Below are 14,716 nucleotides of genomic sequence, written 5' to 3'. Positions count from 1 at the left end.
GTGCAGATCCAGCGGTTGCTGGACGTGCTAGCGAGCGTTGACTTTCATCCGTCGTGGATATTTCGGAGTTGGCAAGGTAGCTGCATGGCGATCGCAGCCTTTCTCCTCTCCCTCCTATCTTCCTATAAATATTATTAGTTGGTTTACATAATGTATTAGTCTTAGCATTTTCAGAAAATTTTAGTAGATGCTCATGACTTGTGACATCCCGATGTCGGGCTTTTCTTTCTGCACTTTGTTATTCAGACTTATATTATGAAGTTTTATTAACTAATAGCTTAAAGACATCTTTATTTTGGGATTATCAGGTTTTTTTTCATAAAAGAGTCGGCTTGCCTAGTTCTACGTTAGGCGCCATCACGACATTGTAGGTTTGGGTCGTGACACGAGGTACGGTATAGCACGCATGAAGACATCTTCAATGTCACGACCCAAAATCCACTAAGGGTCGTGATGGCGCCGGACACTGCTGTCAGGCAAGCCAACCAAAATACTTAATTAAATTCTTGTTTTAAACATTTCCGAAACCACTTCTCTTATACATTTAAACAATACATAATAAATTTCACGGAATAAATAATGAAACATTTAACAACTTTTTAAAGTTTCTGAATAAACCCATAGACAATCCCCAGAATCCGGTGTCATAAGTGCATGAGCTATTTCTAAGAAACAATACAATACAACATCCGTCCGGAATACAAATGGACAGAAAGTAAATACAATATACTGAAAGGGACTATACTAGCTGCGGGCCGCCTCGAGTAATGCAGCTCACCTAGTCCCAGTATTATCCATGCTGCTATGCCCAGTAGGCCACTAGAAGTACATGTGCCTGTGCAACAAAAATGCACAGAAGTGTAGTATGAGTACAAAATCAACGTGTACTCACTAAGTATCCCGCCTAATCTCGAAGAAGTAGAGACGAGATGGCAACTTCGACACTTACTAGAGGTCCAGTAATAATATTATTAATGCGATAACTCACGGGTTTATTAAGAACAACAGTAAAATTTAATGAGTCACTAAACAGGTGAAAGTTCCCTTTTTTTTATTTAAAGTCTCCGGATTCATAATCCATTAATTAACAATTATCTCAAGTCGGGGAGAGCAGATATTAGTATCAACAAATATCAAGGCAAGCAATACAAGCATGCGCAACTCATGCCGAGGTCGTACGGTCCGATCCAACAATATTTAAACTGTGCACTGCCAGAGGGTCGAATGGCGCGAACCATAGATGCATCTATTTAATCTANCGTTAACTATCCGGAATCCACTCGAGGCCCCCGGGATCCCATCCAATCATACCAACCAGTCCCAAAACACATTACGGACTTGCTCGAGGCCTCAAATCATATCAAACAATGCTAAAACCACGAATCGACCTCCAATCCAAACTTTATGAACTTTAGAATTTCAAACTTCTACTTTCGATGTTTAGACCTATCAAATCACGTCCGATTGACTTCAAATTTTGCACACAAGTCATATTCGACATTACGGATCTACTCCAACTTCCGGAATCGGATTCCGACCCCGATATCAAAAAGTCCACCTCCGGTCAAACTTCTCAAAAACCTTCAAATTTCTATCTTTAGCCAAATGACTCCAAAATGCTCCACGGACATACGAATTCACTTCAGATCGCGCTCCCAACTCCTGAATCACCATACGGAGCTACTCCCAGATTCGAATTCCCAAACGGACGTCGGTAACACTGAAATGCACTGCAAACCAAACCTATGAAATTTTCTTCCAAAATGCTAACCTCCAAAATAGGTGCCAAAACGCTCCCGGGTCATCCAAAACCCGATCCGGGCATACGCCCAGGTCCGAAATCCTCATACGAACCTGTTGGAACCTTCGAATCCCTATTCCGATGTCGTTTACTCAAAAATCCAATCCTAGTCGATTCTTTCAACTTAAAGCTTCCGAAATGAAAATTCTCCTTCCGAATCAACCCCGAACTTCCCGAAATTCAATTCTGACTACGCGTACAAGTTGTAATACCTGAAATGAAGCTGCTCATGGCCTCAAACTGTTGAACGGAGCGCTAGGGCTCAAAACGACCGGTCGGGTCGTTACATCCTCTCCCACTTAAACATACGTTCGTCCTCGAACGTGCTAGGGACTGTGCTGGGGTTGTCTGAATTCACTGTTTAACACCTCGAGCACCTACCCGTGCTACCACAACTCAGCTGGGCGCCCTAGCTCGGTCAATCTGAAGATATCCTTTTTCACTTAAGCAAATAAGCCTTAGAGCCCAATTCCATCATCCTGAATTCTCTGCCAGGCCTGTTCCAACATATACTCACCGTATCAATAACTATACGCAGCACCAAAACATGACTCCATATCTTAGCTGAATTCACACCTTGCACCACTTTACTCACAGGACCACAATAGCATTCTCTGATCGAATAAATCGAAATTCCACGAATCTGACGCTCCCATTGCACCTCATGACCTACATAGGTCTTGCTCTAACTCTTACAATACCGCCACGACGGAAGAGATGCGTAGAAATTCATAACCAACTGCCGAATCAACGATTCATAGGGTCTATACTCCTGTCAAGAACCATCACCTCTTTCTGAACCAAATAATGGTCTTTGCTCCTTAATATACTTCATATATTCAGATTGCACGTGCCAATAGGCTACCAACTCGAACGCGATACATAAGGAAAATGAACTCTGGAAGGCACTACTCAAATCACGCAACTAATATGAACTTTCCTCAGAAAATGGAGAAACAAAACACATACAATAGAATACAAGGGACTGTAATTATCATTACACTGCTACGGCGTGCAACCCGATCCGCACATAAAACTCATATAAGGAGATACACATCGAGCTGAATTGCTCATTACAACAAGATACCGAACATCGGTCACAAGCACGCTAAGTGCATAATACCATCCCTGGGGAGACATATAGTGCCATAGGATACAAAACTCAAGCACAACTGAGGTGCGTTATATGTTCTGGAACTAAAGAGTCGTACTGCTCACATAACACCATCGCTACGCGGAACCTCAACACATAAGAAATTACCAAGCCGTTTCGCAACTCACACGGCACAATATAGCATTATCTGAAATAGTCGGCAACGAATTAACACCCAGCCACTGAATACTCCTCTATAATGGGAGCTACGCTGGAATGAACACATCTTGCCTGATACAGAGCCCATATCCACATTAAATCCATCCATAGACCTCAAGCTGATTCTGATCGCGCCAAACTAGGCTAATAGCCTTTCAAAGGTCCATAAATACTCCCCTTGCTCGTCATAAAGCATAAGGACAACCATGATAACCGGAGTAATCCTCCACAATCCACAACCCAATAAACCGTGTGCCCTCCAGGCATCAATTCTTAATTTAACGACATTACTACGATTTCATACTTGATTTAACTCTTCAATCAATCATGTGGCTACATGCCACACTAATACGGCCTTTCCATGGGCACTCTCCCACAACCTTCCGTAACAGATAACAAGTCTGTATATCCATACCACCGGCCACACTAACGCTAAAAAGCGATCAAGAATCCATAACCAGGATGCAAAGCCTCTTTCACAAACGCCGATCTCAGGTGACGTTGAAGACAATACCAACTTACTTTAAACATCGAAACTACTTTCCTGCTCATCCGAGCTCGTGACATTCCCGTCAACACCGAACTGTAACCTTGATCCTCACTTCGAATTTCATACCACTATCTGCACCCAACACACTAATATACGATAGAACACGATTTTCATCATAACTCCGGAACCACTAACAGATTAACACTTCATCATATAAAAACTTTTCACTTAACTCACTTCAGGAGAACCATTGCGACACACAGGTGAATTCTCGTAACCGTAGAATATGCAAATCTCTAAATAGTGTTCTAAGACACCATAGCCCTTTCGGGATCCGCCTACACATGACAGGCCATAACAGTGGAATACTTCTGAATAACATCAATTACGGCGGCCGACAAGCCTCACACGTGCCGTCACAAATCACTTGCATAACTTGATCACGCTGAAGGGACCGATCACTGCCACCAATATGCCAATTCAACTATGGCTAATCAATCTATCTTCTTCCAATTTAATTCTTGATTGCCTTAGAAATAATAATAACTCCATTCTACACATAACACACTCTATCTGCACTCATCCCGAGTGACTTTGACTCACGAGACCATGCTGTCTCAAATCCCACGAACCATTTCATACCTCCCAATTGCTACCCTGCAGGTCAAAACATCATAGAACCTTCTGGGCACCTCCTCATAAGCTGCTACAAGGCTTGATTCTTAACTGCATCTATAGGCTCGAAGCCATTAGGCACCACACTTTACCCCTTTGAATCTACTAGGACCGTTGTTGAGAGCCACCCGCTCTGACTTGGCCCTGAATATAATCAACTCCATAAATCTTCTATCACATGAATACCCTCTCGACGAAGCACCCGGCAGAATCACTTCCCTCGAAACCCACATCTATACAAGGCATAAATCCCGAATCCTTCCCCAAGTCTGAACATGGGCCGATAAGGCCAACCATAGCATACCTTTAATAATTCCTTTGCTCAAATTACCGCTTATGTCCTTTCTGTAGCTGGAATGACCCATCAATATGATAATAACCAGAAACCTCTCAAGTAGTTAACCATGCAACCCTAATCATAGGCGGTGGGACTCTCCCACTTAGCTTGAAGCCATTATTACACAACTCTGAACTTCACCCGGATCCTGGATTTCTTATTGACATAACCTTGCGCAATCGACCGCCAAAATTCTCGGAATCTTTCTATAAAACCCGTTTTTATACTCTGAATCATCAACCACATTCGCACGACCGATCTCCTTGCTGTATAACCAATAGAATTTTCGCAGAAGCTTCGCCAACCATGCAACTGCCAATCCGCTCACTGGGGATAACCCACCTATGGGATTTACGTGCCGACGTTTTCCAACGCTGCTACACGGGGTGCAAACACCACGACATTATTGACTCATCCTGAGTCCAAGCTCACTCTCTAGCTGCACAAGTCCATTCACCCCTCGTGGACATTAATTAAGTGCGGGGCAACATCTTTCCAATTCAAAGTTAGGTTGTATCCTTCTCCATTTCTAGCAGCTCCTTTCCGTTATATCAAATCTCCTGCCGCCTAATAGCCCACACTCCAAATTAATCCGTAGGTCCAAATCACCAATCACTAAAATTCCCAAATCACTCCAAACTCTCCCATTTTGGCGAAACTTACCTCTTTAGTCGACTACTCGACCTTTGCTTCTTATACCTGGCCTTCTAGAAATTTTAACTACCGCCTGACACTCCCCACATGTCCTTCCTCGTCCGTTGCTGCTCAATTGTTGCCTTAAATAAAATCTATCTTCGTGGTGCTTGAACCCACAATTGCTGCTAACTTTACACCTTTCGGAAGGTCATCTTCCTCAAACCGTCGACATTAGAAACACTGATTCAATCCTGAACTACCGCACCCTGCGGTATCTGACAGCTGCATCTTCAATACTATTTCACAATAGTTTACCCCAAAGGCGAATTGTAGAAGATCATAACACCGGCGAACTTAGTACGTTCAATTAGGACAACGACACCTCATCATAAAAGAAAACTCCACCACGCTCGCAAATACCAAGTCTCGTTACTCCATCAGCCCACGTCTGACCATTCTTAGTCCGATTGCCCTTCCCTTGCCGGGAATAAAATACCGAATCTCTAGATCATGCACTGAGTAAACCTCCCTTCGAGTCATTCACTGCCCCGACACGTAGGCAAACATCCTACCATCATATCAATACTGCGGAACAATCGTTCATAGCATCATGGCAACTTGTGCCTAGCCTCAAAGCTCTTAGAAGCACCGCTACTGAGCCGAAACGACAGAATATCCTTTCACAAGGCGGCGATAATAGCCCAGACAACTATGCAGGGAGAAACATCCCTCACCACATCGGTAGTACCATTACGATTCTTCAATTCTCGATTTATAACAGGCGGTCCGCGTCGCGTAGGATTGAATAGGAAGGAAATAGGGGCACAAGCCTCCAGGAATCAAATCGCACGATGAGGAATCAAGAAGGGAAGTACTCCTAACAGTCCTGCAGCCTCCCGAAGATAAGTACAGACGTCTCCATACCGATCCGCGAGACTCTACTAGACTTGCTCATGACTCGTGAGACCCTAGGAACCTAGTGCTCTGATACCATATTGTCACGACCCAAAATCCACTAAGGGTCGTGATGGCGCCGGACACTGCTGTCAGGCAAGCCAACCAAAATACTTAATTAAATTCTTGTTTTAAACATTTCCGAAACCACTTCTCTTATACGTTTAAACAATACATAATAAATTTCACGGAATAAATAATGAAACATTTAACAACTTTTTAAAGTTTCTGAATAAACCCATAGACAATCCCCAGAACCCGGTGTCACAAGTGCATGAGCTATTTCTAAGAAACAATACAATACAACATCCGTCCGGAATACAAATGGACAGAAAGTAAATACAATATACTGAAAGGGACTATACTAGCTGCGGGCCGCCTCGAGTAATGCAGCTCATCTAGTCCCAGTATTATCCATGCTGCTACGCCCAGTAGGCCACTAGAAGTACATGTGCCTGTGCAACAAAAATGCACAGAAGTGTAGTATGAGTACAAAATCAGCGTGTACTCACTAAGTATCCCGCCTAATCTCGAAGAAGTAGAGACGAGATGGCAACTTCGACACTTACTAGAGGTCCAGTAATAATATTATTAATGCGATAACTCACGGGTTTATTAAGAACAACAGTAAAATTTAATGAGTCACTAAACAGGTGAAAGTTCCCTTTTTCTTTATTTAAAGTCTCCGGATTCATAATCCATTAATTAACAATTATCTCAAGTCGGGGAGAGCAGATATTAGTATCAACAAATATCAAGGCAAGCAATACAAGCATGCGCAACTCATGCCGAGGTCGTTCAGTCCGATCCAACAATATTTAAACTGTGCACTGCTAGAGGGTCGAATGGCGCGAACAATAGATGCATCTATTTAATCTACCGAGGCGTTCGGCCCGTTCCACAATAGATAACCACATTCAAATAGTCAGCTCAATAACTCATCAAGGAGCAATTATATAGAAAAAAGGCAAGTTTCTCTTTTAAGAGTCAAGGGCTTATATCTAGTCTATTAGAACTTCATTTTCACGTTCAATACGTTCAAGCATTTTTAAATTTGTCGACAAGGTTGCATTTATTACAAGTAAGCATGCTTCTGGGTCCTAGACTACCCGGACTTAAGCATAATAGTAGCTACGCATGGACTCTCGTCACCTCGTGCGTACGTAGCCCCCGCAACATAACCAATTAACTCACCTATGGGGACAATTCCCTCTTACAAGGTTAGAAAGGAGACTCACCTCGCCCCGAATATCCATAACCGGCCTTCCACGCCCTTCCGGAAACTCAAATTGATGCACAACGCTCCAAAACTAGCCAATAGTTATGCAAATCATTAATATATGATAAAATACTCATATTAATCCAATTTATAACAATTCCTAACCCCGATCGCAAAGTTGGCAAAAACGCCCTCGGGCCCACGTGCCCGGATTTCCAAAATTTTCGAAGAATAAGTTTACCCATAGCCTCACAAACTCAAATATATAATTTTCTCTTAATTCCATACCCAAAATCGTGGTCAAATTCCAAGAATATCAATTTTCTAGGTTTCCCTTCAAACCCCAAGTTTTCTACAATTTCCATGTCCAAATCCGTATATAATCATGTATTTAACTCAAAACTAACATAAATTACTTACCTCATGCTTGGTGGTGAAAATGGCACCTCAAAGTTGCTCCAAATCGGCTCCAATGGAAGAAAATGGGGTTGAAATGAACCCAACCCCCGATTTAAAAGAACCTCACTGCCTCCAGCATTTCCGCATCTGCGGTCAGGGGACCGCATCTGCGAGAAATGGGTCGCATCTGCGAAAATGGGCCAAAGAGCTGGGACCGCATCTGCGGTCTCCAGGCCGCATCTGCGGAGCCGCTTCGGCGGCTTGGGAGCCGCATCTGCGGTTCCTGGCCTAGCCTGCCCTGGGCCGCTTCTGCGATGGGAGGACCGCATCTGCGGTCCACCAACCGCAGGTGCGGTTATGACAGAAGTTGCAGCTTCAGCACTTCTCCAAATTTCATTTTCGATCCGTTAACCATCCGGAATCCACTCGAGGCCCCCGGGATCCCATCCAATTATACCAACCAGTCCCAAAACACATTACGGACTTGCTCGAGGCCTCAAATCATATCAAACAATGCTAAAACCACGAATCGGCCTCCAATACAAACTTTATGAAGTTTAGAATTTCAAACTTCTACTTTCGATGTTTAGACCTATCAAATCACGTCCGATTGACTTCAAATTTTGCACACAAGTCATATTCGACATTAAGGACCTACTCCAACTTCCGGAATCGGATTCTGACCCCGATATCAAAAAGTCCACCTCCGGTCAAACTTCTCAAAATCCTTCAAGTTTCTATCTTTAGCCAAATGACTCCAAAATGCTCCACGGACATCCGAATTCACTTCCGATCGCGCTCCCAACTCCAGAATCACCATACGGAGCTACTCCCAGATTCGGATTCCCAAACGGACGTTGGTAACATTGAAATGCACTGCAACCCAAACCTATGAAATTTTCTTCCAAATTGCTAACCTCCAAAATAGGCGCCAAAACGCTCCCAGGTCATCCAAAACCCAATCCGGGCATACACCCAGGTCCGAAATCCTCATACGGACCTGCTGGAACCTTCGAATCCCGATTCCGATGTCGTTTACTCAAAAATCCAATCCTAGTCGATTCTTTCAACTTAAAGCTTCCGAAATGAAAATTCTCCTTCCAAATCAACCACGAACTTCCCGAAATTCAATTCTGACCACGCGTACAAGTCGTAATACCTGAAATGAAGCTGCTCATGGCCTCAAACTGCTGAACGACGCGCTAGGGATCAAAACGACCGGTCGGGTCGTTACATTCAAACTCAAAAATTTCAAAGATATTTTTAGATTTTATCCTTGAAATATTAATGTTTAAATATTTTAAAGAATTATAAGTCAGTAAAAGTTCAATAAAAATGATCAAAAATATTATTATCACAGATTTTCAAAGTTAGTTTATACGGTTAATATTCAAAAGCAAACAGATCTAAAACTGATTGCATCGTTTCCTTTTGATATGACGAAAAAGGGCCTAAACTACCCTTATTGTTTGCTAAATAGTTTACAAGTACCCTCCGTCCATCTATCCGTCCGAAAAAGCACGCAACGTTAATTCTATTAACAAAAATACCCCCACATCTAACGACAGAATTGGTGGACCTTTCATTTAATTACATGGTAATTATTTACTGGGCCACATGGCATGGTCAACCATAAACCAAATATGGGTCTTATTTCTACCCATTTATCTGATCCGACCTTAAGGCATAGAGAGTAATAATAAGCCGGGTTTAATGTAATTTTTTTGACCCGGATAATAAACCAAAGAAACATCAAATTTCACTGCATTATTACTCTCAATTTTCCTACAATTTTAACCCAATTCATCATCAATCTCAACAAGCAACGGAATCACACTCTGAAACCCATGAACCACAAGTCATTTATTATAATACAAATTTGGATACGCAATTTCAATCCCATTAACAAATCCCACATCATTAACATTTATAATCTTCAAACTAAGCCATTACGTAATTCTCAAATCAGTCTAATTCTCATTCAACTCATTTAAATCACTCCAGTAAAACACAAGCGACACCACGCCTCTCAAAATGATTGTTGGTGATACACTAAGGACTCGACTTGAAATTTGGGTTTCGATTTGTATTTTGGTGGATGAAATTTTTGCTGAAGAAATCTTCAATCCCAGAAGCGACGACATACTCATCATCGTAAATCGCAGACACGGTGATTTTGATGTTATTTACTGAAAATTGGAAGATCAATATCTAAGCTCGTGATATGAAGGGAGATGGAGGGGAAGAGTAGGGATTTTGGAGGAAAGGGAAGGATTGAAGGGAAGAGAGAAGAGCAATTGCAGTGGCGACGATGGTGGGGCGGTGATTTGTGAAGTGAGAAGTAACAGAAGTGAACTGAAAATATAATGAAGGAGGGGTAATTTTCGTTTGAAGATTGGGAGAAGAAGAAAAGAAGGGGGGGGGGAGTTTTTTTACTCGGGCAACTAACCATAGGGTCGGATCAGGTATTGGGTAGAAATAAGACCCATATTTGATTTTTGGCTGACCATGCCACGTGGCCCAATAAAAAATTGCCACGTCATTAAATAAAAGGTCCACCAATTCTGCCGTTAGACGTGGGGATATTATTATTAATAAAACTAATGTTGTGTGCTTTTTGAGACGGATAGATGGACGGAGGGTACTTATAAACCATTTAACAAACAATAGGGGTAGTTTAGGTCCTTTGCCGTTGATATAAACGCGTATGTGTCTCTTTATTTTGAGGTTTATTCAATAAATATATTTTTTTTGTTGCTAGAATGGAGTCTTCAGTTACATTCCATTATGAATTGTGTAGTAGTTTCTAAATTAAAAATATTACAAAAACATTAATTGCAATTCTATTAACGTTATATTAATGCTTTATTATTTTTAAACTTAGTATATATAATATATCATATATGTTCTCATGACTTATTCTCATTAACTTTTTAACATGATCGGATAATAGTTATTTTTTCCCTAAATTATAAGGACCCGTATGGCCATAGATTTTGCCAAAATATATTTGGAATTTTGATAATAGGCTACATAGACGATATTTACACCCTAATTCTACCATGCTTTATCGTTGTTTTATAGGCTAAATGATAATAAAATGCTCTATCGGTGTTCTTTTGCTTTGTAAGGACTAATCCAAGTTAGGAGGAACTATGCAGGGTTTTGGAGTCAATAATGTGAAGAAAGCATCCAAGCAAGAAGCACCCGAGCAGAAAGAAGCAACACCACTTTTGGGTAATTGAAGAGATTCATTACTTGAACTTAAAAGTGGGGTTAGAGATAACGAAACTTTGGTGGGATATTTCAGAGCTGCACATATTGTCAGCTAGAGTAGTTCGAGAGAATGCTCTATTAATTAATCATAGTTGATCGAGAGATAACTACTATAACCCATAGCTCATAATCCCCATAGAGTATTACGGCGAGATTATAGCAAAAGAGTTAAGACCTAAGCTAGCAATTGGAGAAATTAATACCCTGTTGATACCCAATTTTTCCCTGCATATTTTCACATATACAAAATACTTTCAAAATAACATATATATGCATATATAAGCATGCCTAAGGATTTTAATATTTTTTCCCCAACCTTTTAAAGATTTTTAAAATCAATTTATTATCCATTTTAGCAGTACAAAATAAGTAATTATTCCCAAAATCCTCAATTTTGGTGAATAATTTATTTTATTCCCATATTTATACAAAAATATAGTTAAGGTAATTTTTTATATATTTTTTACAAATTTATTTGGTATTTTAAAGCTAAATTGCATATAATTGCAATTCTAGCCTATTTTTTAAGTTTAATAGCATTTTAATTATAAAAAAATTGGTTCCAATATTTTTAAATTAATATTTATGTGTTATTAACTGACTCAGTACTTTTAATTTTCTTTTAAAATCGTTTTTACTATTTTTATCAGAAAAAGGGAAAACTGGCTATTTAACATTTAGCCTCATTTCTTTGCAATTACAGCCTATTTACATTTCAATTTTAGCCCTCAAATTGACCCAATACTAACCCCAATTGAACCGGACAATTCCAATTTTACCCAACCCCTTAACCCATTTGTTTAACCCGCCCGAATTTTCTTTCAATCCAGGCCGTTGATCAAAATGATCAACGGCCAGGATCACCCCTTTCCATTTTAATTCACCAACCCCACCCTAATCCCCCCATTTCGTTTAGTCCGCCGCCCTTGAATACTCTCCACTCCCAAAATTCTCTCGAAGGAACCCTAACCGTCTCCGACCCTTTTCCACCGTACTTTCACCGGAATCCATGGCTTCTTAGGCCATGGATGGTCTGTACTCACCCCCCTCCACCATTAGACCATGGGTGTTTGAAGCTTTAAGGTCTGACCTCGATGATTCTCTTTCAGACCTTCTTAGATCTATGGTTCTATGGCCTCTCCGGCCATGCTCAGGTGTATTCAAGCATTAGGAGCCTATTTTCCACCTCATCCGACTCCAGATCGGAGTTTCTTCCGAGCCTTTCTCATTTCTAGGGTTTCTTCGAAATCCTAAGCTATTCGAGGTTTTTCTTTGTTTGTTTTCTTATATCTGTGATATATTTGTGTTCTACTGGATTTTTTAAGTGTTTTCCCCAATCTTTTTTTGCAAAATTGTTTCTCTTCGATTTAGGGTTTCTGAAAGGTTTTCAAAACATCTTTCTGATTCTTTTCTTTATGTGTGTTTGTCTATATTATGCTCGTGTGTTTTCCTTCTCTACCACGCATGTGTTGTTCTTCTGTTTTCTTCCTACTATACACGATTCTTCTATATCTTTGTATTCTACTGTGCCTTTAGACTAGGCTCGCATGTTAATCTTTGTTATGTTCTTCTATCTGTTCTTTGCTATATTTTCAGTATTTTTCTACTGTACGTGTTTCCTACTGAGTTCTTAAATTTTGTTTGCTTTACCTGACTTTGTTTGAGTTCTAAGCATGCTTCCTTTATTGTTTTTTAAGTTTACATCACTTCTTCTCTCTGCTGAACTTGCTTAAATTCCGAGCTTTTCTCAAACATGTTCTTTATGCTTTCAAACCTGCTATCATGTTTGTTGGTCTCTTATGAGTCTCTGAAAGAGACCTCTGAGTCTGTTTCAATGGCTTGCCTTCTCATCTCTGTGCCTGATTCGAGTGAAAACCCTAGAATTTGGGGGTTTCTTTGGCAAATTCGATTTTGTGTTCGGACTGGGGTTCTACTTTGAAACCCTGAACTCTCAGACTCATTCTGAGTCTATAAATTGGACCTGCACCTTTTTTATGACTGTTTCTATGATAGTCTTTTCTAATCAACATGACAACTCCTTCTTGTTTGATATTTGTGTGCCTTATATATGAGAAATTCTTCTTTCAAAAAGGTTTTGCCAATTATGATTGATTCCGAATTCCTTTTAGTAAGGTTTGATTGATTATTATTGATTTTCCTTAAGTAAAACCCTTTCCTCTTTTTTCCTGACTTGGTTCATTCGAACAAAGCCTGCGATTTTGATTTTTACTGACTGTTTGATTGATTCCCTTTCCTTATTTTCACAAACCGTGTACCACTGGACTTTTTTCTTAAATAAACTCCTATGTATTTACCCTCTTTGTGTTACTTTGGAAAAGATTTCAGTCAAATTCTTTCCTTAACTGTCTTCTACCCGTTTGAAATCAGAATCCCTTAACTAAAGGGAGACTTTATGTGATTGATTGTAAAACTATTTTCTTACCTTTTCTTACTTGCCTTCTGCACTATAAAAGGGGATTACCCTTCTGCACTTTCAAGAACACACGATTGAATACTCTTTAAGACAACTTCGAATTCAATACTTTTACACACCTTCAGCTTACGCTACTCACCTCACACTCTCAATTTCAATACTTTCACATTCTCATCTGAGTTTCTTCTGGCTGTTTGCTTGCAATTTGGGCTTTACTACTACTTTTTCTCTGCTTATTTCTGAAACTGGTATGTCTTAATTTAGTTTCAGCCATCACACCAATGTGTTTATTTACAGCTTCTGCAATCCTGTTTACTTTACTGTCCATGCTCATTGATTAATGTATATATTATTCTCTTTGCACCTGTTTTCTGCTGTGAATCCCTATACCCCTATTCCCTCTATGTGTTTAAGTTAAGGTTCAGGCATGGCAGTATCCAAATTGCTGCTCATGCTTGGACCCGATCCTTAATGGATCCTAACTCCCAAACAAATATGGCTAACAGGCTGGTCAGGGGTGTGCCAGCACTCCTAATTGTCGGGTATGACCACCAGCCTGCCATGGCCTTCCCAGAATCCCCTCTATTGCACTTACACTCATTCCAAGTTTCTAAGTTCTGCCCCCCTCCTATGAGCCTGCTTTGGGACCTTGGGTTCCCTCTGAACTTGGACATCTGAGGGCTGGCCCTTCCACACTGCACTTTAATTCAATTCTGCAATTTATTTGGGTGTAAGCACTGCCCGGAGTTCATGAAGCTCCTGGGAACTCTGACACACCCAAAAATGGGAAAGGCTTTGGAAATCAGATCTTTGGAGTTGGTTTATTTCATGTTTCAGACTTGGAGTCTAAATTAGGCTCTCCTTGGTTGTACTTTATGATGTAATTTTACTTTCCTTTATTCATTCTGGGTTGTAATAATTTGTAATAACTTATGGGGGTATTTAGTGAAAAGGGGAGGGTCACTCATGTATGCATGTGGGTAGACATCACGTTCTTAGGTGTTTATTCCTGCAATCTCATCCTGCTTTTCATCTATGCATATCATATAGAAATCCTGCTTATAGTTCTTCACTTCTGCATGTCATATAGAAATCATGTCTATAGTTCTACACTTATGCTTTTCATATAGAAATCCTGCTTATAGTTCTTCACTTATGCATGTCATATAGAAATCCTGTCTAT

This window comes from Nicotiana attenuata, chromosome 12 (assembly GCF_001879085.1).
Source record: "Nicotiana attenuata strain UT chromosome 12, NIATTr2, whole genome shotgun sequence".
NCBI lineage: Eukaryota > Viridiplantae > Streptophyta > Magnoliopsida > Solanales > Solanaceae > Nicotiana > Nicotiana attenuata.
This window is presented reverse-complemented; position numbering follows the sequence as displayed.